At 42.2% G+C, this 7,256-nt stretch overlaps 1 long non-coding RNA gene across 1 annotated transcript in view; it reads right to left on the reverse strand.

The window, feature by feature from the left end:
• The window catches only part of LOC122224420, a 64,060-nt gene extending 61,312 nt beyond the window's left edge, over positions 1 to 2,748 (reverse strand). Inside the window, exon 1 of the long non-coding RNA XR_006204777.1 lies at positions 1,567 to 2,748. This is a non-coding gene — a long non-coding RNA (uncharacterized LOC122224420). The remainder of the gene's footprint in view (positions 1 to 1,566) is intronic.
• Between the last annotated feature and the right edge of the window lie 4,508 nt (positions 2,749 to 7,256).

Below are 7,256 nucleotides of genomic sequence, written 5' to 3' on the forward strand. Positions count from 1 at the left end.
GAACTGTAATAACTGTTGAACATTGAGTTTTACGAGCGCAAACCTGAGTTCTCTTTTCCATTCTGGCTCAATCTCAGCCTCTAAAAGAATGTTCAGGGGCACCGGGTGGCTCAGTTGTTTGGGCGTCTGACTTTGGCTCAGGTCATGATCTCGCCGTGAGTTCGAGCCCCACGTCAGGCTCTGTGTTGACAGCTCAGAGCCTGGAGCCTGGTTCGGATTCTGTGTCTCCCTCTCTCTCTGCCCCACCCCTGCTTGTGCTCTCTGTCTCTCAAAAATGAATAAACGTTTAAAAAATTTTTTTAAAAATGTTCATAATGTTGACATTTTGATCATTTTTACAGAATGATATTTGCGTATCTTTGCCTAGTACCATCCATCTATCACTGTTTTATCTTGTTAGCTCCTCACCAGCTCCTGCCCCTGCACCAGAGGTAAAGGTCTTTGTTTCTCAAACGTGCTGAAGATTCCTCAAGAGAAAGGAACCAGTGTCTCATTTTTGTCTATAGAGTTTAGGTTGGAACTTTGCAAATTGTGGAGCCCAATGTCTTGTTTACATAACAGTCTTTGTTTTTAACCATTTTTCCACTTGTCACACTGTCTCATAAACATTTAACTTAAACACATTTACTAATTAATACATTACCATAAATGTATATTATGATATATATATATGTACTCCCTGCTAAGAGTCTTCAGCTTTCATATATTTCAGGAATTTTCTTAAACAAAGAAAGAAGAATTAAAACATCTAGATTCCAATTTAGATGAGTCACTTCCTGGAAAAAAAAAAAAATGTAAGAAGGAAGAATGTGAATGGCAACAGACTAGGACCCAGATGCTTGTATAATTTCCTCCCACCTCTGTTTTAGAGTCAGTGTTAAAGATCTGTAAGGAGAGGGTTTATTACCCTAACGAAGACAGTAACAGATACTCTAATGATGTGAAGAATTGGATCCTGTTATTCACACTGGACTAAGACATCATCCTTCCAATTTTAATCAAAAACATCCCTTAGGGGTTCTTGGCTGGCTCCGTTGGTAGAACATGCAACTCTTGATCTCAGGGTTATCAGTTCAAGCCCCACATTGGGTATGGAGCCTACTTAAAAAAAAATCCATGGGCATTGGCAGATCTGAGGTCAAGTCCTAATGGTTGGACTTTGATGAAAGATGGCTAGTATATAAGCCTCCCTAACATAGACTAACCCTCCTCAACTTTTGTTTTCTTTATAGTGTGGTACCTGGGCATGTCCCAGAAAGGGAAATACTTCTCTGAAATGCTAAGCACAAGAGAGGAATGATGGGCAGTTAAAAAAAAATTGCTTCCATCATGTCAGGCTAGACTCGTCACTGTATCATCTTATTAACCCCCTGCAAACTGGGCAGAAAAGTTCCACTTATTTCATTGTGTTTTCTTTTGCCTATAAAGCACTCTTTACCCTGCAAATACATTTTTCTAAATCATGTCTTTAAAACTAGTTGCAAAAGAGAAAAGTTAAATTTAAAAACAAATCTTATAGAATGTTAAGAATACAAAATTCTAGGTAAATGTCTGAGAAAATATCACCTGTTTACAAATACTGTATTTTGTGTTTCAGTGTCCGTGCCTAGTCAGCCCTGTTGTTTAGTCTGGTCCTTCTTAAGCTGACATGATGAGTTTGATCTCCAAGCAGGATAGGTAACCTGAGTCTGTTTCATAGTCACTCCCAGCCTGACAATATCCAGTCACCTCATAATGCAATCCATTTGTCCAGAAGGAGTTTGGGTAAGAGTAGAAACAGCACACAGAAAGAGCAGTGCTGGTGTCAACGTCACTCAACAGTGTGCCCTACGGGGGATGTAACCACCACCTCACCTGGTAGCCTAGTAACATCTCATGCTCCAGCCTTTCATCGTATCACACCTAAATTTTAGTATGAATTTCCTTCTGGAAAATAAATACTTGTCCTGGCTGCTCTAGCCCTTTCTCTGTTCCCCCTGAAACCAGTAAGAATGAGGAAGAACCCTCCTTCCTCTAACATTCATTCTTAGTGTTTGAGAGCAGAAGGGAACTTGGGAGATGATTTACTCTAGCTCCCTTATTTTGAGACTGAAGCACACGTGATAGGGAGGGTAAAACAGCCTGCCCATGTCATACCACTGGCTAAGCAGTAAGTCCAGGCTTCTGAGTTTCTAGTTAGGGAGTCTTTTCATCATCTGGCACTGCGAAAACTAAGGGCTTAAAGACATTATTGACAAAATATGTGCCTAGGCCGAGGTGCTCTGGGGCAGTGCCACCAGCTCAGTGGGGTGCTATCTGGAGGGTATTTTAAAATTTCAAGGGAAACACAGGGACATCTATTGAACACTGTGGGAACAATTAGCTGTAGGTGGTTCTGTTTTAGAATTACACTGTACTCTTTCTTTTGATGACATCATAGTTTTGCAGAGCTGGGGTTTCGGCGGGTTATCGTGATAATAAGCAAGTATCTGGTAAAAATCAATGTGGAACAGAAATGAGGATGGCAAGGTCTAATATGATCCTGTGATGTGAGAAGTTTTGCAGGACCCAAACCCATCCAGTACTTACATGCCATTAGTCAGTAATGGTAATGATTTCAGAGTGGAATAAAAATATTAATTTTTCTTGCAACTGTTTTATATTACATTTTCAAATGGTGGTAAGTTGCTGGGTCAAAAATAGTTACAAAGTTGTTTATACCTAACCTCTTTTTTTTTTTTTTTTCCTCCTTCCCCTCCCCCATGGGTTTCTGTTAAGTTTCTCAGGATCCACATAAGAGTGAAACCATATGGTATCTGTCTTTCTCTGTATGGCTTATTTCACTTAGCATCACACTCTCCAGTTCCATCCACGTTGCTACAAAAGGCCATATTTCATTTTTTCTCATTGCCACGTAGTATTCCATTGTGTATATAAACCACAATTTCTTTATCCATTCATCAGTTGATGGACATTTAGGCTCTTTCCATAATTTGGCTATTGTTGAGAGTGCTGCTATAAACATTGGGGTACAAGTGCCCCTATGCATCAGTACTCCTGTATCCCTTGGGTAAATTCCTAGCAGTGCTATTGCTGGGTCATAGGGTAGGTCTATTTTTAATTTTCTGAGGAACCTCCACACTGCTTTCCAGAGCGGCTGCACCAATTTGCATTCCCACCAACAGTGCAAGAGGGTTCCTGTTTCTCCACATCCTCTCCAGCATCCATAGTCTCCTGATTTCTTCATTTTGGCCACTCTGACTGGCGTGAGGAAAGCAGGAGGCATCACAATCCCAGACTTTAGCCTCTACTACAAAGCTGTAATCATCAAGACAGCATGGTATTGGCACAAAAACAGACACATAGACCAATGGAATAGAATAGAAATCCCAGAACTAGACCCACAAATGTATGGCCAACTCATCTTTGACAAAGCAGGAAAGAACATCCAATGGAAAAAAGACAGTCTCTTTAACAAATGGTGCTGGGAGAACTGGACAGCAACATGCAGAAGGTTGAAACTAGACCACTTTCTCACACCATTCACAAAAATAAACTCAAAATGGATAAAGGACCTGAATGTGAGACAGGAAACCATCAAAACCTTAGAGGAGAAAGCAGGAAAAGACCTCTCTGACCTTAGCCGTAGCAATCTCTTACTCAGCACATCCCCAAAGGCAAGGGAATTAAAAGCAAAAGTGAATTACTGGGACCTTATGAAGATAAAAAGCTTCTGCACAGCAAAGGAAACAACCAACAAAACTAAAAGGCAACCAACGGAATGGGAAAAGATATTTGCAAATGACACATCGGACAAAGGGCTAGTATCCAAAATCTATAAAGAGCTCATCAAACTCCACACCCGAAAAACAAATAACCCAGTGAAGAAATGGGCAGAAAACATGAATAGACACTTCTCTAAAGAAGACATCCGGATGGCCAACAGGCACATGAAAAGATGTTCAACGTCGCTCCTTATCAGGGAAATACAAATCAAAACCACACTCAGATACCACCTCACGCCAGTCAGAGTGGCCAGTTGTTTATACCTAATTACTTAATAAGTGAGTCTGTTAGGGGCACCTGGGTGGCTGTCTGTTGAGGATCTGACTCTTGGCTTCAGTTTGGGTCATGATCTCACGGTTGGCAAGTTCAAGCCCTGCATTGGGCTCTGTGCTGACAACGCAGAGCCTGCCTGGGGTTCTCTGTCTCCCTCTCTCTCTGCCCCTCCCCAAGTTGTGTGTGTGCATGTGTGCACACTCGCTCTCAAAATAAGTGAACTTAAAATAAAATAAAATAGCCTGTTAGAGATTTCTCTTGGCCTGGAGTGCCATGAAAATGTTACTGAGAGGGGCGCCTGGGTGGCTCAGTTGGTTGAGCGTCCGACTTCAGCTCAGGTCATGATCTCACAGTTTATGAGTTCGAGCTCCGTGTCGGGCTCTGTGCTGACAGCTCGGAGTCTGGAACCTGCTTCGAATTCTGTGTCTCCCTCTCTCTGCCCCTAACCCACTCACATTCTGTCTCTGTCTCTCTCAAAAATAAATAAACATTAAGAAAAAAAAAGTTATTGAGAAGTAGCTAAGGACTCCATGATTCAAAAAAAAAAAAAAAAAAAAGAGGTTAGAGTGGAAGAGAGCCAAAGCATAAGAGACTCTTAAAAACTGAGAACAAACTGAGGGTTGATGGGGGGTGGGAGGGTGATGGGTATTGAGGAGGGCACCTGTTGGGATGAGCACTGGGTGTTGTATGGAAACCAATTTGACAATAAACTTCATATATTGAAAAAAAAAAAAAGAGTTTGGGAACCTCTGACTTACAGCATCTTCCTGGATAAAACTTCTTGCTAAGAAAAAGAGGCTGAGTAAGGATGGATGCAACCAGGTACATTCAGTAGCCAAGGGAGGTAGAAAAATACTCACAAGGCTATTTGATCGCTGCTTTGCCGGCACAGTGGCCACTATGATGGATGCTGGGCAGTGTTGCTGCCCACCCAGCATTTGAAGAAGGTAAATTATCCAGCCTGTTTCCAACCCTTTTTCACCTTGAAAATCTTTACGGGATTGTTGTCTCTTTGTCACATGCTTACGTTTGGAGGCCCTGTTACTAGATTGGTGGACAGTGCGGCTGGAGGTGCCATCACGTAGACAATGTCAGAACCCCTAGAGGTGCACGTGGCTCTGAAGAGGACACTGCCGCTTGTATGCCTTTCTGGGATCTGCCATTTTTTTCTTCTTTCTCAGTAAATGCCCTTGGAATCAATTCTCTAGAAACTGTGAGTCAAGTTCTTCCTAGATTTTTTTATTGTGTCTTGCTACTTGGTAGATCCACCTAAGAACAGAGTAGAATCACCATTGAAAAATATGTGTAGGAGTAAATATTATTTTTAGAGAGTAATCCTTTTTGACATCAAGAATTTTGGAAAACAGAGGAAAGGAAAATATCACCAATATTTCTTCCTCACAACTGCTCTTAGAATTTTGAAGTAGGTAACCCTAGGCCTTAGTTCCTAAGTATCTTTTCTTTTTTATGTAGTTGTTCATAGTGAGTATTTAGTTATGTATTTATTTTTTTCCCCTTTACTTCCAGAAGATAATGTAGCAATAATGACTTAGAGCCAAGCTTTGGTCTCAAATGAAGTTCAGATCTTAGCTGTGAGACAGAGGGCACAGAACTGAATTTCTAAGTCTTTGTTTCCACACCTAAAAAATGAGGATAGTAAGGTCTACTTTATAATCCCTGTGAGGTTTAAATAAAATACTGTGAACTGCTTATTACAATACCTGATACCTACTAGGGGCTCAGCAAAGAGTATATACTTTTTTAAATGTTTATTTATTTATTTTGAGAGAAAGAGACACACACACACAGAGAGAGCACACACATTAGTCGGGGAGGGGCACAGAGAGAGAGACAGAGAGAGAGAGAGAGAGAGAGAGAGACAGCGCGCGAATCCCAAGCAGGCTTTGCACTGTCAGTGCAGAGCCTGACAAGGAGCTCAATCCCATGATATGTGAGATCATGTCCTGATCCAAAATAGAGTTGGCTGATTAATCGACTGAGCCACCCAGGTGTCCCAATAGTATATTGTTATTAAAATGCCATCAACATTCTCCTTATGCCACATAGGTTTTGTGACCATATTTTTTTTTTTAATTTTTTTTTTTTAACGTTTATTCATTTTTGAGACAGAGAGAGGCAGAGCATGAACGGGGGGGGGGGGGTCAGAGAGAGGGAGACACAGAATCGGAAACAGGCTCCAGGCTCCGAGCTGTCAGCACAGAGCCCGACGCGGGGCTCGAACTCATGGACCGCGAGATCATGACCTGAGCCGAAGTCGGCAGCTCAACCGACTGAGCCACCCAGGTGCCCCACGACCATATTTTTAATAACTGCATGATATTCTATCAAGTTGTACGCATTCTTGTGTAATCGTTCATCTGTTATTAGATTCTTAGGTTGCCTCTAAACTTGCACTAGACTAAAAAATTCTGCAGCAAGCTGTTATTCATTGCAGATTTAATAAGTGCTCACTATACACAAGGACCTTTGCCTGGCATTAGGAGCATAGAGTCCAGAGTGGCAGTCCCTGGCTTTGAGGGGCTGGCTCACAGTCTGGTGGCAGGGGAGATGCATACAGATAACTGGCCTGTGGTAAACACCATCACAGTCCCACTTACTGAGAAAGTGCAGAGGAGAGGACAAACTGTGAGACTGCCTGAAGAGCTTGGGGAAGGCAGGAAAGGGTTGTAGGAGAGAGGATTTCGGTGAGTAAAGGGGTTGGGTCCCAGGTTATTAAGGCTTTTTAAGCCATCGCATAGAATGGGACCTTTTTTTTTTTTAATGTTTGTTTATATTTGAGAGAGAGAGAGAGACAGAGAATGAGCAGGGGAGAGGCAGAGAGCCCTGGAGACACAGAATCCAAAGCAGGCTCCAGGATCTGAGCTGTCAGCACAGAGCCCGAAGCAGGGCTTGGACCCACGAACCATGAGATTATGACCTGAGCTGAAGTTGGACGCTTAACTGACTGAGCCACCCAGGTGCCTCTAGAAAGGGACGTTTTTAGTGCAACAGGAAAGTCAGTTTTGAGAAGAGAGTTGACATTATCCATTTAGGTTTTATAGCCCTGTAGGAGGTGAGATGGAAGCAGAGTTTAATTAGGAAGTTATTAAAGAGACCAGGTGGTAAGAAGTGGCCAGATTGGAAGAAATAGCCCATGGCATGAGCTGTCAGGTTGGATGTGAAGTTGTCAGAAAAGGGTCAGAGATGGGCTCCCAGAC

The sequence above is a fragment of the Panthera leo genome, chromosome B4 (assembly GCF_018350215.1).
Source record: "Panthera leo isolate Ple1 chromosome B4, P.leo_Ple1_pat1.1, whole genome shotgun sequence".
NCBI lineage: Eukaryota > Metazoa > Chordata > Mammalia > Carnivora > Felidae > Panthera > Panthera leo.